This window comes from Rhinolophus ferrumequinum, chromosome 8 (assembly GCF_004115265.2).
Source record: "Rhinolophus ferrumequinum isolate MPI-CBG mRhiFer1 chromosome 8, mRhiFer1_v1.p, whole genome shotgun sequence".
NCBI lineage: Eukaryota > Metazoa > Chordata > Mammalia > Chiroptera > Rhinolophidae > Rhinolophus > Rhinolophus ferrumequinum.
Genome location: NC_046291.1, coordinates 6,606,772 through 6,634,239, shown reverse-complemented (window position 1 = coordinate 6,634,239; position 27,468 = coordinate 6,606,772). Strand labels below are relative to the sequence as shown.

The 27,468-nt window shown below is 40.3% G+C and overlaps 1 protein-coding gene across 2 annotated transcripts in view; it reads left to right on the top strand.

The window, feature by feature from the left end:
• The first annotated feature begins 492 nt into the window (after window positions 1-492).
• The window catches only part of DIS3L2 (DIS3 like 3'-5' exoribonuclease 2), a 301,104-nt gene continuing 274,128 nt past the window's right edge, over window positions 493-27,468 (top strand). The window contains exon 1 of one of the 2 annotated variants that reach the window (XM_033112550.1): window positions 493-647. The gene's annotated coding sequence lies outside the window, so the exon portion shown is untranslated. The remainder of the gene's footprint in view (window positions 648-27,468) is intronic. The other variant, XM_033112549.1, reaches the window with a different exon arrangement.

Genomic DNA, 27,468 nt, shown 5'->3' with positions numbered 1-27,468 from the left:
GACCACGCGTGGGTTGTCCCTCTCTGTATCCCCAGTGCCAGCCCTGCACCTAGCTCCGAGCACGAGCACGTGTCATTGAGTTAAACCCTGTCACAGGAGAGGGCTGGCGTAGCTACAACTATTAGGTTGGTGCAAACGTAGTTGCGGTTTAAAAGGTTGAAAATAATTGCAAAATCCGCAATTACGTTTGCACCAACCTACTAGAAGCGGGGTGAGACGCGTCAGGGATGGCGGCGTCTGCGGGGTGAGAGCCGACCCCGCGAGGTACAGCGTGGAGGGCCCCAATTGGAAGGCTCAGGGGCAGGGGCAGGAGGGCGACCGCCGGTTGCTGGCCCCCGAGCAGGGGCCCGGAGCCGGCGGGGTCAGGCAGGAAGGCGTCTCAGAGGCCACCCATCTAGAGCCCCCGGCCACAGCCAGTCGCCCCCGCGAGGCGAGGCAGGGGCAAGCGCTGCGGCTCGCTGCCCGGCCCCTTCGCCGCGCCGCAGCGGCACTGCAGCAGCCCACCGCCTCTGCGCGCACTCGCCCCGCGCGTCGCTCTTGGCCCCTTCCGGCCACCGTTGCTCTCTATAACGCTGCGCCCTGACCCGGAAGAGCATTCTCCTTAGCAACTGCAGGACCGTGACGGCGCCGGTCTCCCGGGAACTACGGTGAGACCTCCCGCCCTTGCCCCGCGCGCCCCACCTTAACCCTCTCTCAGCACAGACCCGAGTCTGGCCTGCGTGGGCTCCCCGGCCCTTCGGGGGGCACGTGCGGTGACCCCGGGCGAGCGCCCTCCGCCTCTGTCATCTTTCCGGGGCCCCCGTTCGCCTCACGCCCCCCGTTCGGGACAGATCCGGCCTCCGAGGTCTGGCTTCTCGCCCCCGACCCGCTGGCCTCCCCGTGTAGCTCAGTGTAGCGCGCGGTGAGGAAAACCAGAATTAAACACTCGGTTGCTGTAGAGAGGATGTTTCCCCAGGCTCAGGTCACCTGTGGACGCGTTCTCATGGGTCCTGATACAGACATTTGGGAAGGGCTGCGATGGGGCGCTTCAGAAGCCTTGAATGGCAGCCCCTTAACTATAATACTTGATGTTTGCCTGCTGCTTTCCAAAGTGATATACCTTATCTGCTTTGTTGATCGTGGAGACTCATTTTTATTGAATATTTTGAACGGATCCTTTTCCGGGTAATGAGCTTTCCAGTCTTCAGAGCTGTGCAGTTAGTATTCTGTAGCTTAGATTTTGTATCTTTCATTTTTTCTACAGAAGGAACTCTCCCTGAGACTGAGTAGGCTTAGGAAAAAATTCAAGTGAAATCTGCGATTTGAAGGAAGGAGGGGCAGGTGTTGTTAACAGATTCACCACACACTTATCAAAATCCCAGCTGGCTTTTTTCCCCCCAGAAATTGACAAACTGAAATTTATGTGAAACCACAAAGGACTGAAAACCTCCCTTAATTGAGTTTGAAGGAATGGCACTAAAAAAACCTCTAAGCCTTGTTTGAACATTGTGGGATAATGACTTTATATTTGATCCAATGATGATGGAACTAAAACTGAGGCGTATGAACAGTTTTGGGGAATGACATTTGGGAATAAAATTCAGGAGTTTATATATCAAAATCCATTATTCAAAACAGTATAGTTTCATTTCATTTCAATAAGTATTAAGCACCTATAGTGTTATATGCACCGGAAAGGGTATACATATTTTTGAAGTATATATATGGAAAAAATATATGAAATGAGACTGTACACATTAAATTTTAGGAAAACTGTAAAATAGCATTTGTTTAAATGTAAAGTCAGTGGGAGGAGAGACCAGTATGGGTTTGAATGTTCAGGAATATTTTTATGGATTATATCTCTAAAGTATAGACACTATTTGTCTCTTTATTAGTCTCTAAAGTGTAGTTACAACTTGTATTTGTTTTGGAGGGGACAGGGAATTCTAAATAATTTCTTTCCTTAAATTCTTAAGGGTTTGGGGAAAAAAATCTCATGTGACATAGATTTAAAGGTCATTTGCTTGCAGTATCTATTTATTTCACTCTTAGTACAAATCTGTCTGGCAGTTTTTTTGTGTTTGAGATCTAAAATAATGAGGCAGCTAGTGGGGGGCTTTGCCACTTAAAGATTCATTTGCTTCTGCAGTTGATCTTACTTTTATAGGAGACATCACAGTTTAAATAGAGTTAGTTACTGTTGCATACATATTTAAGAGTGTTGTGAAATGTTTCTCTTTCTTCATTTGACAGATATTTCCAGAATGCTTCCTATGTAGCAGGCAGTGCATCAGGAAATACCCAAACAACAATTACTCAGCAACTAGTAGCTCTGCTTTATTTATGGGTGTGTGTGTGTGTGTGTGTGTGTGTGTGTGTGTGTGTGTGTTAACCTGTCTGTCTTTGATGCTAAGTATTTGGTTAGAGATGTGGAAGGGTCAGAGAAATTTACACAGGCATACCTCGTTTATTGTGCTTCATTTTATTGTGCTTCACAGGTATGGCCTTTTTTTTTTTAACAAATGGAAAGCAAGACCCTCCACCAGCAGAAAGGTTACTACTCACTTTATCACGTTATTTTATTACAGTTGTCTGGAACTGAAACTGCAATATTTTCGAGGTATGCTCGTACAGGCATCTGAAATTATTTTTCTTTTTAGAGTTGAATAGGGATTTTAGGTTCAGTTGCTTTGGGCATTGTCCAGAGATTCATTTCGTGAAGATATGCACACTCTTAAGGAGTCCTCTTGTGATGTTTTATTGCTTTCTTATAGTTTTAGCGCCCATTTATTCACTTACCGTATTTCCCCAACTATATGACCGGGTCTTATATTATTTTTTGCTCCAAAAGACGCATTAGGGTTTATTTTCAGGGGGACATCTTATTTTTTCATGTACAAAAATCTACATTTATTCAAATAGAGTCATGTCATCTTCTTCTGAAACATCGTCATAACTCTCCAAACCCCAAATTCCAGCTTGAATTTCTTGCGACTCCATTTCCTGTAGAACCATTGGCCCCAATCTCTCATGTCCAGCAACAGAGCTCTCCTTAAATGAGCACTTCTTGTCCATGTAGCCTGCTTGTAGTGCATTGGCAACACAGCTGTCAGGGATTTTATCCCATGAATTCTTCACCCAAATCACGACCTCTTGCAAGCTAGGCTTCACAAAGTTTCCACACTGATTTGTCTCCATTCTATTTTCAATGTAGTCATTGATTTCCATGTGCAAATGATCCTTGAATGGCTTATTTATTGCAATATCAAGAGTCTGTAGATAGGCAGTCATTCCTGCGGGAATCATGATTTGATTTGTTCTTCTCTCTGCAAGGAAGTTCTTCATGTCTTTAGCGCGGTAACTGCTGGCTGAATCCCAGACTAGCAGACCTCTTTGGCCACCTCGCAAAACAAGTGGCAGCATTAAATCCACCCACTTCCTTATAATTGCTTGTGTGCACCAGGCTTTTTCGGTTTCAAGAACCTAAATGCCTGAAACATATTCAACCTTTCTTGCCCTTAGTGATGATTAGAGGTGGGGCTTTCTTTCCATCTAGACGAATAGCTAAAATACAGGTAACACGTGCACTTTCTTAACCCGTAGAGGGAATGTAGATTGACGAGGCACCCCTCTGACCAATTGTCGTTTGAGATCCTTGGCCCATAAACACTACAGTTTCACCCATAGCAATCATGTTGGAGAGTTGGTACAGTGGTACCTCGGTTTTTTTAACGTAATCCGTTCCGGAAGACTTTTCAAGTTCTGAAACATTCGAAAACCAAGGTACTACTGTATTTAGAAAAGTCGATGCCATCAACAAAGGACTTGAATGTAAGTGCACGGTTAACAACTTCAGTTTCTTACAGCTTGAACAGTGTTCTTGATCTTAAAGACAGTTCATATCGCTGAAGGAAGCCATCCAGCCAGTGTTGTGAAGCTTTGAATTCTGTGGATATTTCTAACTGGGGTGCCGTTGCAAGGGCCAATGCTTGAATACCAGCCTTGCACACAACCAAAGCCTTTGCTCTCCTGTCAGCAATCTATTCACAGATGATGTCTTCCAGCTCAGGAAATAATGGTTGCCGACCTGATCCACACTTGTGCTTCTTAGCATTTTCCTTATCCATGTTGACTGAGGTTATCATACTCTGCTCGCCATTTTTTGACCATTTGGAGATCCGACTTCTCTTTGCAGAAAGCAGTAAGATTCTTGCCCTGGGAGTCCTCCACGATTCCTTTCTTGTACTCGACGGAATAGCTCTTTCTTTTAGCACTCATCTTGTCTGGGGGTCAAAATGCAGTGGTACCCTCGGTTTTTGAACATAATTGTTCTGAAAGACCGTTTGAGTTCTGAAACGTTTGAAAACTGAGGCATGGTTTCCCCATAGAAAGTAATGATAAATGGATTAATCCATTCCAGACCTTTGAAATCAATCCCTAAAACTGCAAATTTAGCATGAATTTTACTATCTAAGGATACCAGAGATCCATAAAATTTACGACATTCGTAAACCAAAATGTTCGTCCATGGAGATGTTCAAAAATCTAGGTACCACTGTATTATTCCCTTTAAATCTACCATTAAGTCTAGTGTTAATTGAAGACTTACTTACAAGACAGGAGTGGCAACAAAAATGATGACAGTTAAGAATGATGGTCCACACCAAAACGACGAAAAATTGCAGGCACCAAAATTCAGAAAACGTTTCTTTATTTCACACGTGTGCATTAAGTACATCCATTACACGATGTATTGAATTATGAAGATTCATATTAGACACAACCACGTCGTTTGTTATCAAGTGTGCATCTGTTTATATAGGCATTTACCTCTCGTCCAAAGGCGCCCGCTTGGGTATTTACAAATACTTAATTATAACTTATAATCATTTATTTAAAGTATTAATGTCAACAATATTCTATTTAATTATATATTAACATTATTTTATAATTCAATACATCCATCGTGTGTTGCAACAGACGTACTAAATGCATCCATCTGGCTGATGATCTTAACTAGGGCTTATTTTTGGAGTAGGGCTTATATTACGAGCATCCTGAAAAATCACCCTAGGGCTTATTTTCTGGTTAGGTCTAATTCTGGGGGAAATACGGTAGTCAACAAATTAGTGCCTGCTTGGTGCTAGGCACTGTGCTGGGCGCTGGTAATGCGGAAGAGTGAATGTATACATGGTCCTTGTTCTCAGCAGATACCAGATAATCACATGAATGTAAAACTGCAACTGTGACAAGTATTTGAGTCAGGGAAGTCACAGAAGTGACATTTGAATTGAAATCTAAATTGAAGTTTGAATTGAATACGCCGGTAAGGAAGGCTGTTCCAGGCAGAGCAAACCGCAAGGGCAGGGACCCTCTGATGGCAGGGTTGGTGAAGAGGACTGGGGACTTCCGGGACAGCTTGTATGGAGCAGGAGGAAGGAATAATCTGGTGGGAGGGGGGCCTGGAGAGGTGGCCAGAGGGAGGGAGGCCTAGTGAGCAAGTTGAGTTTTTCTTTATCCTTGGAGTATAGAGAAGCCCTATGCGGTTTTACTCAGAGACTTAGGCTGGATGGTGGGTGGGGATGACAGATTGTGTTTGAACAGCCTGCTTTGTGTTACTACCATTGCTTTGTGTTGTATACTTTCCTCATTTTCTCAGCATGCTCCCTCAGCTTTATTGTCGTTGGGGAAGCCTCCATGTTTCACTAGCAAGAGATATCTACTTTTTTTGTTTTAATTGGGAGAAAAGGAATTTTAGAGATTAAGATTGGACGCTAGAAGTTAGTTGATTTGAAATATTTTTGCATCAGTGTGACCTCCAGGACACTAATTTCCATGACTTTTTATTGTACTAAAAACATAAAATTTACCCTTTTAACCATTTTCAAGTGTACAGTTCAATGGTGTTAACTATATTTACATTGTTGTGTAACAGGTCTCTAGGACTTTGTCATCTTACAAAACTAAAACTTCCTATTTTTCCTCCCCCCCCAACTCCCAGCACCCACCCTTCTACTTTCTGTTTCCTGGATTTTGACTACTCTAGATATCTCAAATAAGTGAGATCATACAAGATGTGTTCATTTTTACCTTCATGCTCCTTTCCTGGAATACCTTCTTCTATCAGTCAATTAAAATCCTCTTAATTCTTTAAAGGCCCGGTTCCTTTCCTTTGTCCTTCAATTTGGATTAATAGACCCAGAATGGAAGTGGCCTTAGAAATAATCCTGTCCAGCCCGCTCTTATTCTAGGTGAGAAAAATGAATCCTGTAGAAGTTTTAGTGATTTGCCCAAGGACAGACATCTAGTGAGTTGGGCAGAGTTGCGACTAGAACTCCAATCTTTGAGCTCTTGAGTGGGTGCCTTTTGTGCTTCGTGCCCTTTGCGTTTCGGCCTGTTTACATGTTGTGACTTAGTGTTCTATTCTTTAGTTAGATCAGAAGTACCACTGAGGTACATACAGAAACATTTCCATATCTCCATAACATGCTGAAGCATATTAGATGCCTAGGAAATACTTATTGATGAATTGATTGTCTTCAGGACTTTCATTGCCTAAAAGATGGCTCTACACAAAATGTTGAACTTCATTGATTTCAGATCCTTGATTATATTAATCAGATTTACATTGGTCCTTCTGCAGTTGAATAGTTCTTTCACTTTTGCAATCAGAGTTCAGACTTCCTCACCTTTTCCTAATACTTTTTTTTCCTTTTTTCCCTGTTTTTATTTGTTGACTATTTACTTTGTGCCAGGCACTAATGCATTCATTTTTTTTAACCATTTTATTCCCCCCCCTTTCAAGCCGTTGTTTCTCAGTCTACTTTTGTAGGACACAGCTCCCTGGCCCATGCTGGTGGCATTTAATGAGGCTTGCGCTCCCTATGACTGAGGCAGTCGGTCACCGGTCAGCCGCTCACAGCCGCTCACGGCAGCTCTCGCTGGCTGCCGGCCTCTCGGGTGCTGCCGGTGGCAGCACACAGCAGCCCTCGCTGACCTCTGGCTGTTAATGGCAGCCCAGCTCCAGGGAGAGTCGTTGTTCACGATCTTAGCTGTAGAGGGTGCAGCTCACTGGCCCAGGTGGGAATCCAACCCGTGACCTCAGCGTTAGGAGCATGGCGGTGTTCCAACCACCTGAGCCACCAGGCTGGCCCATGCTGGCCCATGCTTTCTTTATTGCATGTATTTGCCCACGGTATGCATACTTGGGTTCCTCTGTAAATTTTGATGAAATCTAATGAGAAAAAAACACTTCAAAAATGAAAAACCTAATGCATTTAACTTTTTGGGTTAGCTAATTTGAGGCAAATTTTTGAAAGAATCATATTTGTACCACATTTTGTAGTGTTCATCTCAGAATGCCTATGAGCCAGTTGACTTTGGGTATTGGAACAGAAGTGATTTTGAGATGGCTCAATATTTTAAGGGCAAGAAAAGTGTAAGCATTTTCTTGTGTGAGGAAGATTTGTAAACTTTTATTTGCATTTTCACAGTTGTCCCAGGCTTTGCTTTCCTGTAGTGTAAGATCAGCCTCATAGAATTCAACTTGTAGAATGTCCTCTTATTTTAACCATTCAACTTTTAGAATGTTCTCTTATTTTAAACTTCAAAAAGTTTTTTTGTTTTTTATGGGAAGTTGCTGTGGGAAATAAAGTTCATTTTCAGTCAGATACTACTGAGCACATGTACAGATCAAACTGTGGGCCTGGAATGGGTCCGGAGAGCCCTCTGAGATGCAGCCATCTATACCGTTACAGGTGATGTCAGGGAGACCTGGCCAGGATTCTTGTCGCCTTTATTAGACTGAAGGTGGGTGTTGGGTGGAACTGCCAAAGATGCTCCTTTGTGTCATGGAACAGGAGAGAAAGATTTGACAACGAGAAGACTTTTCAGATAGCATTTGACTTGGAACCATAGCGGTGATGCCTCAGAGTTGCAGTTATGTGATTAATTCTTGTGTTGAGGCTAGAATTGGTCAAGTTTAGTCAATTGATAGTCCCCCCGCAAAAAAAACTTACCTTTTCCCCCCAGTTTTTAAAATTGTGGTTTATTATTATTATATGGGGATTATAATTTATGGATTCCTTCCTATGTGTCAAGTAATTCACATGCATTATGTCATTTAATACCAATTGTTGTCCAATGAGAAAGATGATTTAACTCTTACTGAGAAAATTGAGCTTTTGGCAGTAAGTGTTAGAACCAGAGTATGGACCCGTGTGTCTGTGATTCCAAAGCCCATGTTCCTTCCATCATCACAGTGCATCATGCTCCTGCCCTACCTCAGGGTCCGATTTCAGTAGGTATTTACACTGGACATGAGAATGTCAACATACATCCCGTGTTTCCCCGAAAAGAAGACCTAGCCGGACCATCAGCTCTAATGCGTCTTTTAGAGCAAAAATTAATATAAGACTGGGTTTTATTTTACTATAATATAAGACCCGGTCTTACATAATATAATGTAATGTAAGACTGTGTCTTATATTAATTTTTGCTCCAAAAGACGCATTAGAGCTGATGGTCTGGCTAGGTCTTCTATTCCGGAAAACACTGTACTATAGGAATGATAAAGAAAAGGACAAGTAATATAGTAGACTGATATACTAGGAACTTACCTGTTCCCTGTGGCTTAAAAAATCCTTGAAATGAAGGAAAGGCATTGTTGGAGTATCTAGTAGACTTGAGAGCTTGGGAACCCCATGAGAGCTTGGGTACCCCAAGCAGGAGGAGACAGGAAGTTGTATGATACTAATTGAAGAACCCTGTTCCTAGGTTCCTCTCCAGGCTTCCTTTAATGAAATTGGATTGTGTGTATCTCCCATTAGGCTTTGATGAGGGAGAGGGGTTTGTAGTGATTGTCTAGGTGCGGAGGGATTCAGAGAAAAGCCCCAAACATTTTTGTTTACCTTCACCTCATTTAGAGAGCACTTCCCTACATGGGAAATAGTTCCTCCTTTCTCTCTTTGCCAAGGTCAGCTTTCATCAGTTTTAAAGGATTGCATTGAACATGAAGCTGTAGCAGCAACCGTACCAGGAAGGAGATAATAGCACATTATTATTTTTGTTTAATCCTACATGGTTTACATGGTTTGTTATTCTTTTTAGCAAGTTTTTTTTTTAATGAAAAAATATTTGAATTGTTCAGAGATCTTTTATTCCAAAAAGACACCAATTTTCTTTATGATTTACTGAATTTTGTCAGTTCAAATCAGTCTTTTTTGATAGTTTGGAAGTAAGGATGCCTTATGAATTTTATGACAAAAACACACATTATTAATGGAATAATTTTTAATGAATTAGGGCCCAATTTGTATTTTGAAGGATTAGTAATTATTGGTTAAGACCATACTTGTTAAAAGCTGATTTATTGAGGTATAGTTGACATACTGTAAACTGTACATATTTAAGGTGTACAATTTGTTAAGTTTTGACGTGTGGACTCATGAGACTACCCTCACAAACAAGAGAGTGAGCATATCCATCTCCCCCAAAGCTTTCCTCATATCCCTGGCTCCCTGACCTACATCTCAGACTACCACTGATCTTTCTCATGTGTATTAATTTTCATTTCCTAGAATTTTATGTAGGTGGAATCATACAGTATGTAGTTATGCTTCTTTCATTCACTATAATTATTCTGAGATTCATCCATGTTTTTAATGTATCAGTAGTTGATTCCTCTTTAATTCTGTATAATATTCCTTTGGCTGGATGTACCACAGTTTGAATGGATGTACATTCACTATTGATGGACATATTGTTTCCAGTTTTGGTAACAAGGCTGCTGTGAAACTGTGCACAAGTCTGTGTGTGGACATACACTTTTCTCTTGGCTACATAAATACTTAGGAGTAGAATGGCTGGATCATACCATAGGTATATGGCTAACTTTTAAAGAAACGGTCAAGTTTTTTCAAAGCAGCTGTACTATTTTGTATTCCCACCAGCAGTGTATAAGAGGTCTGATTCCTCCACGTCCTTGCTACTTAGTATGGTCAGTCTTTCAAATTTTAGACATTCTGATTTTTAATGGTATCTCATTGTGATTTTAATGTGCATTTTCCTAATGACTAGTGATGCCGAGCATCTTTTCATGAACTTATTTGCTATCCATATAGCTTCTTTGGCGAAGTGTCTGTTCAAATCTTTTGTTCATTTTTAATTGGGTTTTGTGGTTCCGTATTACTGGTTTTAGAAGTTCTTTATATATTTTGGATGCAAGTCCTTTCTCAGACATAAGTTTTGCAAATATTTTCTCCTACTCTTTTCATTCTCTTAATGGTGTCTTTTGAAGAGAGAACTTCTTAATTTTGATAAAGTCCAATTTATAATTTTTTTTGTTATGGATTATGCTTTTTGTTGATTTATCTAAGAAATCTTTGCCTAAGTTAATATCACAAAGTTATTCTCCTAAGTTCTAGAAGCTTTAGTTTTAGGTTTTACATTTAGATCTATGATCCACTTTGAGTTAGTTTTTATGTATGGGGCAAAGTATGGAGTAAATTTCTTTTTTTACATATGGAACCCAACTATTCTAGAAACGTTTGTTGACAAGGCTATTCACTAAATAGCTTTGTATGTAGGTTGTACCTAGGTTGAAAATCTGTTTATGTGTGTGTGGTTTTATTGCTGGACTCGCTATTTCATTGTTGATCTATGTGTCTATCTTGACGCCAATACTACATTGACTTGATTACTGTAGTTTTATAAGAGGACGAAGTCAGATGGTGGAAGTCCTTCAGCTGTTTCCCCCCCCCAGATTTTGAGGTCCTTTCATTTCTCTATTAATTTTAGCTTTGTTAGCTTTCCCAAAAAGTCTGCTTGAGAATTTGATTAGGATTGTATTGAATCTGTAGATCAATTTGGGGAAAATTGTTATTGTAACAATGTTGAGGCATCCAACCCCTGAACATGCTGTTGTCTCCATTTGTTCAGTTTAGTTTTTTTTTTTAATTTCTTTACTTTTCAAAAAAAAATTCTCTTCGCAATATTTTGTAGTTTTCACTGCGCAAATCTTGTACATTTTTTGTGTCACAGTTATCCCTATGTATTACATGCTTTTTGATACTATTGAAATGGTGTTTTTTTAGTTTTGAATATTGGTTGCTCGTATATAGAAATATGATATATTTTTGTACATCGATCTCTGTCAACCTGGTTATGCTCACTTATTCTAGTAGCTTTTTTATAGATTCCATTGGCTTTTCTACATAAAGATTATGTCATTTGTGAATATAGACAATTTTACTCCTTCCTTGTGATCTTTTATTTGTTTTTCCTATTGCAGTGGCTGTAATTCCCAGTACAATGTTAAATACAAGTGGTGGGAGCAGACATATTTGTCTTGTTCCTGATCTTAGGAAGAAAGCATTCAGACTTTCACTGTTAAGTCTAATGATAGCTGTATGCTTTTTGTATATGCTCTTTTTCAGTCATTCCTTCTATTCCTAGTTTGCTGAGAGTTTTTATCAGAAATAAATGTAGGGTGTTGTCATGCTTTTTCTGAGTCTACTGAAATCATGTGTTTTTCACTTTTCATTTGTTAATACGGTGAATTACATTGACATTCAAATGTTAGAGCTAAGCTTGCATTCCCGAGATAAACTCTACTTGATCCTGATGTACTGTTCTTTTTATATATTACTGGAACTGGGATTTCCTAAAATTAAAAAAAAAAAAGGTTTTTTTCATCTATGGTTATGACATACTGGTGTGAGATTTTTTTCTTATAATATCTTTGTTTCTGTCTTAGTATCAGGGTAATGCTGGCAACCTTGAATGAGTTGGGAAGTACTGTTACCTTTCCTTTTATTTTCTGGAATAGTTTGCATCTGTAATCACTTTCTGTCTTGTTTAAGTATCCCCTTTAATGTTTCTGGATTGCTGGTGATGATTATTTCAGCTTTCACATGTCTGAAAAAGTTTGTATTTTGCCTTTGTTTTTGAAAGCTATGTTTGCTGCATAACGAATTCTAGATTGATAGTTTTTTTCTAGCAGCACTATAAGGATTTTGATTTCACTGTCTTCTACCTTGCTTGTTTCTGACAAGAAATCTGACATCCTTATCTTGTTTCTCTGTACATAATATGTCCTTTTTCTCTGCTGCTTTTAAGAGTTTCCCTTTAAATTGGTTTTAAGAAAATTAGAGACAGTGGACATGTAATGGCTGTATGTGATTCAGAGGGGTAGTAGATTGGGGCAGAAGGATTATCACTTTATGAGGAATATAAGTGATAAATGTCTAACTATTACATTGTTTTGTACATCTGAAACTAATTAAAAAAAAGAAAATTGATCATGCTTCTCTTGGTATTGTTTTCTTTACATTTCTTGTGATTTGTGTCATTGAACTTGGATTTATGATTTTATAGTTTTTATCAGATTTGGAACAATTTTAGCTATTTATTCAAATGTTTTTTATTTCTCCACCACTCTCCTCACCTTTGCAGATTCCAGTTGCACATATATTAGGTTGTTTGAAGTTGTTCCACAGCTTACTGATGCTCTGTTCACTTTTTCTTTGTTTTTCATTTTGCATAGTTCCTATTGCTATATCGTCACGTTTACTAATTTTTTCTTCAGCAGTGTCTAATCTGCTGTTAGTTGTATCCAGTTTGCTTTTCATGTCAAGCATAGTTCTTATCTCTGGAAGTTTGATTTGGATTTTTTTTTTATATCTTTGATGTCTCTTAACCTGTTCAATTCTTCCTCTAACTTTTTGAACATATGGGATACATTTCTAATAACTACTACTTTCCTATCCTTTTAAAAAAGTATTCCCATATATTTCTACATTATCTCTTTCTCTCTGTCTTTCTCTTTCTGTGTCTCTTGTCTTTCTGTCTCTCTCACATAAACACATCATATTTATTAAAGAAATAATGCTAGATACATAGTAATATCCCTATTCCGTATATTTGGAAACAGGCTTAAGAAAGTTTAATGGTTTGATTGGGTCATGTTCAGACAGTTAATATTCAGGTTTAATCTAGTTTTTTCCCCCACAAATTCTGCTCTTTCCATTGCTCCTTTTCAGTAGGAAGGATAAGGCAAAGATAGAACTGAAACAGGAGTAAGAGTAGGGAAGGCACCATAATAGAAAGAGAAGAATTACGAAAGATGAGAAGGGAGTGTGTAGGTTATGAAAGACTTCCAAGGAGGCAGGAAGCTTGTGGGATGCACCTTGAAGGGCAGGTCAGATTTTGCAGGTTGCTCTAAGGAGGGTAAAGCATTAGAGGAGAGGAGAAGAGGATACCACAGGGCGAGAGGTTGGAGGGTGGGGCATGCGTTTAGCTGAATTGGGTGTGATTATGGAAAGCAGATGACTAGGGAGGTTGGACTGAACTGGGGAGTATTTTTGATGTCTGGCTTTAACACAACTTTTTATTAATATACATCTTGTCTCTTCAACTGCTGTGTGCTTTCGACACAGGGATGGTATCTTTTAAAATTTCCTTTCGTTACTTAGTACTGTCTTGCACACGATTAATTTACAGGTTGTTGATTGATTAATAACATTTTCTTACTATATCATCCTTAGTTCTACTTTATTAGTACTTGTGATTGCATTGTTTGTTGTGTAAGAAGTTTTAAATCCTGTGTTTGGGTCGTTGTGTAATCTTGCACTGTTTTAATGAAAGGAATGCTCAGGTGGTAGTGTTGTGGGCAGAGCCTAGGCCTGGTTCTCTGGGGCTTTGTAACTTCTGGCTGGTAGGGAGGAGTATGTGTGGTACTGTCCTGGAACTCACAGCTGCCCACCACGTGCAGAATTGGCTCTGACATGGCAAGTGCTCAACTGGACTCACTCTAATCTTTGTATCTTAAAAGAATTGAGAACTGAGATTTTAATGAGGGTTTCACCGAATTTCAATCAGTTAAAAAATAATTAATGGAAAAATATCTTACTGTTCCAGTTACGTCATTCTTCCTGCAGCACTCTTAATTATCTTAAGCAAACCTTTTTACTCTTGAGCTCTGGCAAGTGACCTCTTTGCTGGAGCTCCCTGAAGTGAATGCTAGTTGTTCTCAGTGAATTTGATCAAAGAGTGCATTGACCTCTGCTGTTTGCTCTCCCTGCCCCCATGAATCTCCTCGGTAATGCAACTGCAGAAGAAAAGATGAAAATCAAGGATTTTGCTAACTCCTAACAGGTGACTACTTAGAAGGACATGAATAGAACCAAACAGATTTCCAGTGGCTGAAGTTGAATCTAGAGTTAAAAGACTACATATCGGTATGTCTTTACATGCATTCTGTAGTCTTGTTTGTTTTAAAATTTGATCTTTTATTAAATGCTGCGGAGTTACAAAATAATGTATGCAAAATATATGTAAGATATACAGAATAATAGGACAGTGGAGACGCATATACCCAAACACCTAGTTTAAGAAGAAATTGTCATTGCCATTGAATTCTTTATGATCCTGTTCCTAATCCTACTTCTTCCCCTTTCAGAGGTAACCTGAATTCTGCATTTTCTTTATACTTGAACTACGTAGTTTATATCCTTAAGTTGTTTAATTTTGCCTGTTTTTGAATTTTATAAAATGGAATGACAATGCAGATGCTTTTCAGTATTAACTATTTGAAATTAAGTTTTAAACATCAAATAGATGGTTGTCTCAGCAAATTAGAAATGAGAGGTTAGCGGAAACTCTGTTAAGTTGTCTGTCCTTCAGGCCAGGTAAGGATTGTTTTTTCCAGCACATTCTTCAATGCTTGGTCCAGTCTTTGTTAATTGTCTCAGAGAAAGAGCTCCACTATCCCTGAAGGAAGGTCGTTTTCTAATCTCTGATCTGTTTGAGAGTTGTTCTTTGTAATTAGATGGAGATTAAAATATGCTTTATTCTTTCTGAATTTCTTTTAAGGTCACTACCATATGAAGTAACACAAAATACGTGCGTATGGGTTTGCCAAGATTAGTTTCTGTGAGAATCTGAACTTGGAGATCCTCTCATCTGGATTAATGGACTGTGCTCTGTATGAATGTAGGTTTTATATTTAATGTGTGTCTAGAGGCAGCAAGATCTTAGTGAGGTAGCGTCCCCATACATGACAAGTTGAACACTTGGAGCACGAACTTTGAAAATAATCCTGGGATTCCGAACTTTGCTGTGGAGCCAGCGTCCCCCACTCTGCACCTCTGCTCAGCAGGGTTGTGTCAACACTGGGAAACTGGGGGCTCTGCAAGGGAAGTGCGGCCCCGTGTGTTTCCCCGGGGCCCATAGGCCTCAAGTTTGTTCTGTCTCCTCTGCAAGCAGGGATTCCAGTGCTGCTGTGTTGAGCTCTGTTTTTGAAGCAGCAAGATCAAGAAATGCCACAGGTCTGTCTTAGTTGCATTTCAGTATTTTTGGAATTATTTTGGTTACTTGTTTTGTTACTAACTCTTAACTCCATGGTGATGCCCTTGTGGGTGGTAGAGGTTTTTATCTGGGAAATGTGGAATTTTGAAAAGCTACAAACCCTAGATCACCGTCTGTCACACTCAGTCCGGTTGAAAGACGTGAATGTGGAACACGATTTCTCCACAGGTGGAGGGCTACCGTCCCTTGGTCTTGTAGGGCCACTCAGGTCCCCCAGTACAGGTCGCTCAGCTGACAGACCAGATTCAAAATCGGCAGGTTGGCTTAGGGCTCATTAAACTTTCCCCATGTTTCTATCTGTGCACTGGATTTAGTCTGGGTCATTTAGCTCTTTGGAGTTTTGTGCCCTCATTCCTCCAGATGCCTTGAATAACGCTAGAATTCTCTGTGACTTGGATGGGTCGGTACAACTGCTTGTGCCTGCTGGGTTCCTCTGGGGGCATCTGCAGCACACTCTAGGGACCTTGTGTTGTGGTCCTCGGCCTCGCTTGGGCTGCACGAGTGTGAAGGTAGTACATTCCAGATGGTTTTAGCTACAGCCCCGAGAGCAGGCATTGGTGTAGCAAGACTTTCCCAAGGAGAAAGTAACGATGTCACTGATAGATTTTTTTTTTTTTTTAAAGAAAGAACTGACACAGAAGCCAGGCTGATATTAATTTGTTGCGTAAAACTAAAAAAATTGTTTTCACGAAAACTGACATTCTGTTTGAAAGAATATGAATCTAGGGAAAACTACTTTCAATTCTTGTATTTTTAGTCATTTTGTTCAGTTGATTGTAGATTTTGAAAGTCACACATTTTTCCAAATTGCCATGGTAAAATTGGCCGTGTGCAACTTTTTCCTTTGTCTCAGTAATTTTGAGATTAGTGTATGTGGGTAGGTGATGGCTTTGATTACCATTTCAATTATGCGTATAGCTGGCAGATGAGTTATTTTTCAGTTCTGTTGTTAAAGAGCTGCTTCTGTATTACACACAGTGTGAAATTTGGATGACCCTGTGTGATAACCTTGCTCCATAAAATTTATGCTTTATGTAAATAACAGTGCAAAGTGATGATAATAGTAGTTGTTGCTGAATTGTTTGCTGAATGAATATTTTGCATTTATGAATTTAAAAGTCTTCCCACATGCGTCAGTATAATTTAGTATGTATATGTGTACCTGGGAGAGATGAAGTGTGTTTGTGTGTGTGTGTGTGTGTGTGTGTGTGATGAAATAACATTGGCTAATTGGTAATTGTTGAATTTCAGTGATGAGCATGCAGTCATTGAATCTTTTTTCCTACCTTGTTTGTGTTTTAAAATTTCCAAAATAAAACAGATAAAGTCTTCCCAAAAGTAATGAAAAGTGATAAGATCCCAGACAGACTGTTTGGTAGCAAGGGCCAGGAGTTAATGAAATAGATGTTATAAGAGTGGCTTTTTCAGTGCCCCTCAAGTACCACCCCTGAATTACTTTAGGAGAGAGAATATTATTTTATCTGTCAACTTGTTGCCCAAGTTCACTGATCACCGCAGAGTTGTTCCAGTGTGATTTCTCACGTTATGAAAATAAAATTATTTGTTTTTTGACACTTTCTTTTACTATTTAGAGCTGAACACGAATTCTGACATCAATGAGTGCCTTCCTATTCTTTAGATTCTGATTTCCATTAAAAAATGAAGTTTTCATTTAGTTCATATTGTTTTATACTTCACAAGTTTCTCTGTTCCGTCCCCCACTGGCTAAAGAGAGATTTCTTCTTGTTTCTAAAGGTACTTGTGTTTAACCTGAGCCTTTTGCTGCTTTGTCTAGAATTTGTCTCCAAACTCTGCACATTTATCCCCAGAAGAGAAGATAGAATAAATTTCAGGGGGGTGGAAGTACCAATTGGGTTGCAAGTCTTTAATGCATAAGAAGTAATCTTATTCATTCCAATTTAGTAACTCTGTATATGACTTTAATTGTGGTAATAAAATATGGGAGAGAAACAGGAGATTGAATTTAATATAAATCCTGTACAAATACACATGAGAAATGAAGCTATTTGTTGAAAAGTGAAGCAATTTCCACCTCATAACATGTTGGGGCCTGATTTGGTAGCAAAGCTTATCTTTGAGAGAAGACCCTTGGGTGATCTCTTTCGAGTTTGGTTTTGTATGCTGCCTCTTCGCAAATCTTATATTTGTTGTTATTTATGATCAGAACTCTGGTACTTGAATGACAGTTCTGTCTTTATGAGACAGGGAGATGACACTTAGCTCTACGCTAACAATATCCTTCATATGCTTCCTGCCTTTACTGATGTGCTCCTGTGTATTATCAAGTTGTGCAAATATTAAACTCCAGAATTCAGATAAATCTTAAATAGGCACTGAGATTTTAGAGTGTTATATGAATTTATAAAAGAATTTCACAAGCAGCGCAAAGATAGTTTGATTGTCTTTAAGGGTTTTCTGAAGGTCTGGAATTTGGGGAAATGTTTTGAGGACAATTGTTATTATCTTTTAGACTTAAGAAGCATTGCAGAGGCTTTGCATACTTGTTCATCAGTGTCAGGCATATTGTCAGATTTTGTCTTTTTAATTTCCATTGTGACATTAGGCCATAATAAGTTATCATATTATCAAGAACATTTATTCATTGTCTTCTTCGTAGGGCACTGTGTACAAATAGGCTTAAGACGTAGTCCCTACTCTTCAATAATTTATATCTCTTTTAATTCATTCAGTAAACATTTCCTGGGTGACTGTCCTACTGGGCACTGGGGATACAGTGGTGAACCAGACAGATAAGACCCCACACTGAAGCTTAAGTTCGAAGTTCTTAAATACTTAACATGCTGAATGACGTAATTGTTCAGGACTTTACAAGGGAGGTGCTACTTTGCTCTGGGCTCGTCAGGGAGGTTGTGTTAAGGGGGGTAGGACATGAGCTGGGCAGGAAGTAGGATGTTTATTTCCCAGTGTATATTCTGCGGAACCTGCTAAAGGATGGTGGTCAGATAAATGAGGACAACAGTACACCAGGGAGATGCAGAGAGGGCATCCCTAAGAGCGAGAGAAATTAGCTGAGGTTCATAGAGGGGCAGGATGTGGAATTTGAGCTGTTCTGCAGTGGGTACAATTTTAGGAGTAAGGGTGGAGTGGAGGATGGGTGAATTGTGTGAGCTTGAGGAGGATGTCGGGGGCGTGGTGGTCCGAATGCACCCACCCCCCTCCCTCTCCTCATAGGAGCTGTCATTTATCTGTGGCCCTGCCTTCTCATCTGTTCCTTTCTTTCGCTATTTGAACACACTCAAGATTCCCCTTTATTGAAAAAAATGGCAACAACAAGTGGAAACCCTTGTCTCTTGATTTCACCTCTCCCTCTTTGTAGCCAAACTTCACAAAAGAGTAGTCGGGTCTCCTTAGTTCCACACCCTCTCTGCCCGTCAGTGCCTCAGCGTATTTCTCTTCGGTGGTTCCCCCCATTGCTTTACTCAGATGGCTCTCGCCAAGCTCCCTGTGACATCCACGTTGTTGAGTCTAGTGAACACTTAATGTTTTACTTCACTTCTCTTAGCAGTGTGTGGCTTCCTTGCCCACTACCTTCTCAAAACCTGGATTTTCTTGACAGCACGCTCTCCCAAGTTTTCTCTTGTATCTTCTTCTGAGGAGGCCATTCTTTCTTCCTCTTTGCAATTTGGATTTTCTTCTCCCTGATGCCTGCACTGTGAGCCTCCTCAGGCCTCAGTCCGGGGCTCCTTCTCTTTTTGCTCCACACTCTCTCCCTAGACTGATCTCATCGGTGTTCATGCCTTCAATTACGATTCGTTCTCTGGCGACTCCCAAATTTGACCTCAGCCCAGATGTTCTCTGAGCTCCTCACTTGTATATCCAGCTGCCTGTTTGATATCATCTGTTGGTGTTGCGAAGTTACCTCATACTCAGTATGTCCCAAACTGGCTGACGCTCTCTTCCCCTCTCCCCCAGGCCACTAATCCTGTCCCAGCGAATGTCACCATCATCCATCCAGTTGTATAAGCCAGAAAACATGAAGTTATCCCCTTACCCTTAATGTCCGCCCCTCACCGTGTTTTGTTGATTTGGCCTCTTAACTATTTCTCGATTAAAATTTCTTGATCTCAGTACCATCATTTTTGACATGGACTGCTCAAATACCCTAAGATGGGGGGTAAGAGTGAATGGGGGCCCCGTCCCATTCATTCTTATCTCCCTATCTCCAACCCATTTTCTTCCCTGAAGTTAGCAGGATCCTATCAGAACGTAAATCTGATCATGTCACCCTCCTGACTGAAATACTTCAGTACTTCCCCATTGCTTGTAAGATAAAAAAACCACAATTCTTAATCTCTCTGGCAAGTTCCAGCATGGTGTGGCCCCTGCTTTCCCTCCAGCCTAATCTTACCCTATTTTCCCCTTTGCTCTCGGAGCTGTTGCCATATTCCTTAAGTGTGTTATATACTTTCCCACTCCAGTTTGAAATTACACATCAATTTGTATCATTGTTTGAGTAACATCTTTCTTCCATTCTAGACTGTGAGCTTCAAGAGAACCAGGCCAGAGTCTCTTTTTCTTTTCTTCCATTGTATTCCTTAGGGCCAAGGATAATACCTGATCCGCGTAGGTGCTCAATACACTTTTGCTAAATGAGTGAATGAGTGAACAAGTGCATGTTTCAGTCAAAGTAATTAGGCATGAAAGGATGTTTGAAGAGACCTAAAAGTAGCAAGTAATGTTAGCGGACGCTGAGGGACCTTCTGAGGCAGTGGCATGGGATTTCGTTAGGGTGGTGACATAATCAGAGCCACACGTTAGGAAGGCTTAACTGGCTATGGGATTCAGGGCATCAACAAAACTTCCAGAAGAAATTAAAATAATTTTATTCATATATGATTTGCAAATTAGAGAAGGTAGTCCTTGGTATGAACTGAAGACATACTCTGAGGTGGAAGCGTGGAAACAGGATTTTTAAAAAGCGTAAGTTGTAGGGAGCTGATTATTAAAGAGAAGGGTTGTTAGGGAAACGATGTTATAAGTTTACATCATTCATTTTCTGATTGGTGGGGGCAGCTGAACTTTCAATGGTAAGAAAACGGGTAATACATGGTTAGCATTTATCATCATCCTAGTTTTGGATCAGGCTTACAGAACAAAGGCTTTTGATTGAGCCGTTCCAGTGTAGAGGGTGCTGCTTATCAACTGCAGGGGAGGTACGATTTCTCAAACTGCACAACCAGGGCCGGGGCTGTTTACCCTGCAAGCAGTTTCAGAGCTCAAAAGAGCCAAATCATGCCTCATACGTAGCTTTAGAGTTTAAACTGCAAAATGTCCAAATGTTGGGCTGCAAATTATATTCCAGTTCTTATAAGTGCTCATTTCCCCCTTTTCGTCGAATTTTGTAAAATGCAACGATACTATTTTGTTTTTTTTGAGTCCATTGTTGTTACCAGAGCGGTATGACTCCTGCTCTGGGTCCCTCTTGTTCTGTGGTGGACGGAAATGAGACCAAAGTTTGACAGGGGTTTTATTTAGCCTCGGTGGCAAAAGTCTATAAAGGTTGGATTACTAGGATGCGGGAAGTTAAAAGTGGCAGGACATAGGAGACTAACCAAAATTGATAGTTCAAACATAAGGGAATATATACTGCTTCAGGATTATGGGTTAATGTGGCGGCTGTTGCCTTAAGGCAGGGTGGCAGGCCCTGGGCTGGGGGTGGGGGTGGGGTGTCTAACTTTTGGCCCTAGTACCCTAGTACCCTAAGGGCGCTGAATAAGCACACCTAATGCGTGTCCTTCCCTCTCATGCTCAAGAAGGGAAGATTATAATTTGGATGTCCTAGCATTAGTACCTGAATGGGTTGTTCCTTTAAATTAGTCAAATGTTGTTCAGCCTCGTTGTTCCATTATAGGGGGTCTGGAGAAGAGGCTCTCAAGAACTCGTGTAAGTTTGGGAGAGTAAGGAAAAGTTAGGGAGCCAGTTAAGGTAGCAGCCTGCAAGTCCTAAGAACATTCCAAGTTGTCTTAGTTTTGGGTTTGGAGAAAGCTACTAGACCCTGTATCTGGAAAGCATCAAGGTTTAGGGAGGCCCTCTGGGATAAGGAGATGCCCTAAAAATATTACAGAAAGCTGGCAGAATTGGACTTTTCTTTAGTGACCTTATGTCCTTTTAGAGCTGGATTATGTAATAAATGGAGCCTGTCTGGTAGGCAGGCCTGTTTATAGCAGGATCATAGAAGTATTTCATTTACATATCGAAGTGAGGTGGATTTACAGGGAAAAACAGTCTCCGTGAGATTGGCCTTAAGTTGGAGAAAAATGAGTGGGACTTTCAAGTAACCCCTGGGGTAAGATAGTCCAGGTGTATTGTTTTTTTTCCAAGTGAAGCAAATAAACACTGACATTTGAATAAACTGGAATACTGAAAAAGGCACTGCAGAGGTCTATGGCAGAGCAAAAACAAGTCTCAGGAGGGATGTTAGGAGAATACGGGGGTCAGGAACTGCAGGATGCCGGGGTATAACTGTGATTGATGGCTTGAGGCTCTCGGTCACATCACCATCCCCTTCCGTTAGGCTTCTGGACCAGGAGGTTAGGGGTGTAACAGGGACGTGTACAAGGGACAGGGAGTCCCAGAGCTAAACATTCCTCTGTTAGGGGCTGAATTCCTGCCAGCGCCTTAGGATCTGGGGGGTATTACTTTATGTTAGGCAAAGGTGTATTAAGATCTATTTGAATCTTGATGGGGGTGCCAAGTGGATTTTCCCTGTATTCGTGGACGATTGTGTTCAGAGATAGTCTTGGAGGGCTGGGTGCCGATTGTTGGATAAAATTAAGATATAGATGGGGGTTGGAAATGGTTTTTTTCTGATTTTGCTTTATCATTTGAGGAGGTTAAAGCTAATCCTATCTCCTCTTTTGGGGAAAACGAAATAGGATCTTGGTAGATTTCTAGAAAATCTCCCAACACGTGAATTAGTGTGGTGTAGAAAGACAAGTAAAAATTGCTGCGTACCAGAGAAGGTTCCTATCTGAAAAGGGACAGGTAAAGATTTGGGGACAGTTGTAAGGGTATTAGTTAATCCCATCATTTGAACATGTTCTTTTTGTTTTCTGATTAGTTTGTTCCTTTATTCTGTTCTTTAAATTCCACATATAAGTGAGATCACATGGTATTTGTCTTTCTCCGTCTGACTTATTTCACTTAGCGTAACGTTCTCTAGGTTCATCCATATTGTTGCAAATGGTAAGATTTCATTCTTTATGGAGAGTAATACTCCATTGTATAAATGTACCACAGTTTCTTGATCCAGTCATCTACCGATGGGACATGTTCTTGACTCCAGGAAGGGGACATTGAAAGGATGTCGGGGTTGAGGACTGAAAGGGTTGTTCCTGTATCAAAGCTCTAAGTAATTGTCCCCAATTTTAATATCTATTTCCCCTAATTGGCTAGTCTTTAATAGAGGGAATGTCCCCTTTATTTCTCCGGAGTACCCCTATGCTGTTGTGCTCCAGCCTACAACTCCAGGGCCCTGTCTGGGTGGAGCTGGAGCCATTTTTTTTTTACTTTGCCATTGTTTGTATTTGTGGCAATCCTTTTTAAAATGCCCTGGCCTTTTACAAAAGAAGCAAGTCTTTGGATCTGGGCCCTGGGTATTTTTTATTATTTGGAGGGGTTGGTTTATTAAATTGTTGGAGTTGCAGAGCTATTAGTATGGCAGTTTTTTCTTGGTAATCCAGAACTTTCCCCTCTTCTATCCTTGTCTTTTTCAGTGGTTTTAGAAAGTTGATTTCGCCAGTGAGGCCATCTCATTGGCGTGTTTATCTACCAAGTTAAGGTCATATTGTTTAAGATGCTGATATTTTCAGAAAGACCTGCTACAGATATTGCATTAAATAAGTTAATTCCTTAATTCCTGAGTTTTGTTGAAAGATCTTTTCAAATGGGTCAATCAGTACTGGACTTGTCCTTCTTTTGAGTATATCTGTGGACGGCCTTGCAGTTAATCTGTGTTGGAAATATTTGGGGGATAGCCTTAAGCAATTCATTCGCCTGCTTTTGTGCGGCTTCCAAGGCCCCCGTCAGTTTAAAATCTTGTAAGGGGTGGCTCTAGTCTGCTGATTTCAACTAATCTTTAGCTACTGTGTTTCCCAGAAAATAAGACCTACCCAGACCATCAGCTCTAATTCGTCTTTTGAAGCAAAAATTAATTTAAGACCCACTCTTACATTAAAATAAGACTGGGTCTCATTAATTTTTGCTCCAAAAGATGCATTAGAGCTGATGGTCCGGCTAGGTCTTCTTTTCGAGGAAACACAGTAGAACATTTCTGGCTAATATAGGGGTGAGTTGTTAAAGATCAGGTTGCTAAGCACTTATAAGGTTAACATGTCATTCATATTCAAGGGAATTAGTTTTTGGGTCTGGGAAGTACTGTACTATGGCTAATAATTCTGATTTAGACCAGGGGGTGCAAAAGACTGTATCAACCTCATCACAGTTTCCCAGACATTTAAAAGGTGCCTTGAGAATGGGGGACTCAGGAGGGGAAATTTCTGGGGGGAGAAAGGGAAGTTCAGTTCAAGAAGGGTAGGGAGGAGGGGCAGAGCGTGAGTGGGTAGAGGACGGAGTGGGGTGATGCTTCCTCTAGTTTTGGGATTCCCTTATTCAGTTGAGAGTTACTTTCCTGCTGAGAGGCTGTAGTTTCCTCCTGGTTTCTTTCGGAAGCCTCAAAATACCAATTGAAGAAAGCTCCCCAATGCTTTTGGGAGGTCCAGAAACCTCTTTGTTTTAATTGGATCTTTAAACCAATTTAGGAATATCAAAAGACCCCCAAAGGGTCACTTTCATTTAAAGTCTATCTCGGGTGATTTTAGTCCAGAGACCCAGCCAGTTGCAGGTCTCAGTCCTGTAATGTTTTTGCATGTACCCTGCAGGGGTGCCAGCTGGTGGAAGATGGGCAGAGGCCGCTTTAGAGTATGGGCCACCCATTCCTCGTGAAGCTGTCTGTTGGAGAACAACCTAGAGGAAGATTATAGTCTGGAACCTGATGGGTTAAGTCTAATTCCTGTGATCCCGTATGGAGATGTTCCTTCCTGAAAAGCCTTGTAGAGGGGTCTCTCCCTTAAGAATAAACCTGTCAGATCTCAGCTAAAAGTGGGGGAGATTGAGGATTTGAGAGGACTAACCCATGGACGCCTCCCGATGGTGGAGGAAGGCAGTTAGAGCTTAAGGGTGAGAATGCAGGTGAGCTGCAGGTGCCTGAATGCATTGAATTCTCTCCTGCAAAGGCAGGAGGAGATCAAGGGGTCGCTTCACACCCCATCCTTTGTTGTTGGTAACGTTAACAAAAATTGCACAAGAAATTAAAAGAGTTTTCATTTATCATTTATCATTTGCAAATCAGAGAACATAGCCCTTGGCATGAACCGAAGACAGGCTCCGAGATGTGTATATGTGGGGAGAACAGGATTTTTAAAATGCTTAAGTTGCAAAGAGCTGATTATTAAAGAGAAGAGTTGCTAATGTGGATGAAAATGGGACACTGTAATAAAACTGTCAAGTCCAGTGACAGAAAGTCACATCAAAGGGTGATCTGATCACAAATTCCTACCCGGGCAGGTTATGGTGGGTAGTCATGCCTTAGGCCTATAACTTTTTTAGTAAAAGGTTTATTTTTGCTTTAAACAAGCCCTGTCCATTGTCTGTTCATCTAGGTTAACACACCTTTGAAACGCCTCTTTTTCAGAGCCCTCGGAAGTGTAATCACCCTCAAGAGAGCACATAACTTTGTTAACTATCCTGTAATTGAATCCCCACCTTGCTTTCTCCCACCTGATTCATGTAATCTTCCTTTTATTCCCACCTTGATTCCAAATGTATAAAAGAAACCACAAAACTGTCATTCTCCGAAGTGTTTGAGATCTTGCTTCCCGGCAGTGTCATCAGTTTGACTCAAATAAACTTATAAAAATTATGTACAGATTTGGACATTTCTTGTGTTGACATTAGGGTTGTAAACTTACATCATTCATTTTCTGATTGATGGGGCAAGTGAACTTTCAATGGTAACAATGGGAAACATATGATTAAGCATTTGTCAATGTCCTAGTTTCCGTTCAGATGCACAGTACAAAGGCTTTTGGTAGAGCAGTTCTAGGACAGAGGTGTGATTTATCAAACAGCACAGTCAGAACAGAGGGGCTGTTGACCCTGCAGGCAGTTTCAGAGCTCAAAGGAGCAAAGCCATGCCTCGTAAGCAGCTTTAGAGTTTAAACTACAAGATGTCCAGATGTTGGGCCACAAATTATGATACAGGTAAATAGTGTCAAGCCAGTGCCATTAAGATGAAGTAATTATAAGTCCTTCTCACCTGTCCCCTTTACTACTTAAGGATAAAACAGAGAACTTAGATTCTAACTACTCTTTCTGGTCTTCTGAGAAGAGCTGTAATGTTGAACAAGTTGAATAAAAATGTTTTAAATTGTCATTCAGCTATGTCAATGACCGGATCCTAGAAATGAAAAGAAAAACAATTTAACAATTTTTTTTCTTTATGGGTGATGCTTTTGGTGTCATGTGTAGGAATTCTTTACCTAATGCTAGATCACAGAGTTTTTCTCTTTTGTTCTTTTCTAAATGTTTTATAGTTTTATGTCTGACCTAGAATCATTTTGGTAGTTAATTTTTGTATAAGATGTGAAGTTAAGGTCAAGGTTTATTTTTTTGTCTTTTGATGTCCAGTTGTTCCAGCGCCATTTGTTGAAAAGGCTGTTTTTCCTTCCTTGAATTGCTTTTGCACCTCTGTCAAAAATTAGTTGTGCATATCTGTAAGATCTGTTTCTGGGTTCTCTGTGTGGTTCCATGTGTCTGTCATGTTGAAAATACCATACTGTCTTGATTTCTATTGATAACTAGCTTAAAATTGGGTAGTATGCTTCCTCCAACTTTATTGTTTTATTCATTATTTTAGTTACTCTAGTTCCTTAGCATTTCCATATAAATTTTAAGAAAAGCTTGTCTATATCTACCAAAAATCTGGGGGTTCTGATAGGAATTGTACTGAATTTAAAGATCAGTTTGGCGAGAATTGACATCTTTCCTGTGCCGTAGTCTACAGTATCGACATCTTACCATGTGAGGTGACATGTAGGAACCTTACCACCATTTATATTCCCTACTTTACCAGTAGTTGTCTTAAATATCTCCTTTACATACATTGAGAATCGTATCAGACAGTATTATACTTTTGCTTTTAGCCATCTAACATAATTTTAAAAACTCAAGGAGAAAGGTAGTCTAGTATATTTACCTATAAAGTTACCCACTGACATTTGTTACTTTGTAATTCTAAAAGTTCTGTTTTATTCTCTAATAATTTTTCTTTTAGTAAGCTTCCTTTACTTTTCTTTTTCTTTATACACATTATAGTTTTAAAATATTGTGTATTTATCATTTTTATGACCTGAAACTATTTTGCACCACATTTTGCGTTTTTTTTGTGACTCTCAAATCATGCTGGCTCTCTTCCTCACGTGTTTTGTAAGCATTTCCCACGCCTTTGACTGTTGGAATATTTTGAATTGTTGTGAGAGGAGTTTGTGCTTCAGCCAGCACCCTGGGACACTGCCGACCCAGGCTCACGTTAAGTTAGTGTATGTGCTTGGGGTTAGAGTGACTGTACTACCTGAGCGTGAGCCCATGTTTATGAATCCTCAGGGGACGCTCTCCTGCACTCCCAACTGAAGCCCGGGTCAAAACAGACCCAATGCTTGGTTGTTTTCTTCACCAGTTGGGCATTTTTTCCTAGCCCACCTTTTCACTGAGTTGGCCCTTTACCGGTCTTGATGTTTTGTAGGGAGGTAACTTCTACCTCCCTATGTTTCTCACTGTCAGAGCCTTATTTCCTGTCCCTCCTGCAGCTTTAGATGACAAGCCAGTTGGCCCTGACACCAAGATATGCTCTAGGGTCTCCAGCCTCAGCTTCTGTAGTCTCGTTTTTAGCTCTCGCTTGAGTTGTAGCTCCCCGGGATTTTTTTTCTTCCTCTCTTGAGAGCTCAGTTGTGTTCTCAAGAAGTTGGTAGTATTTTGTTCAGCAGTTGTAGTAATTTGGTATCAAAAGATTTTTCAGAATAT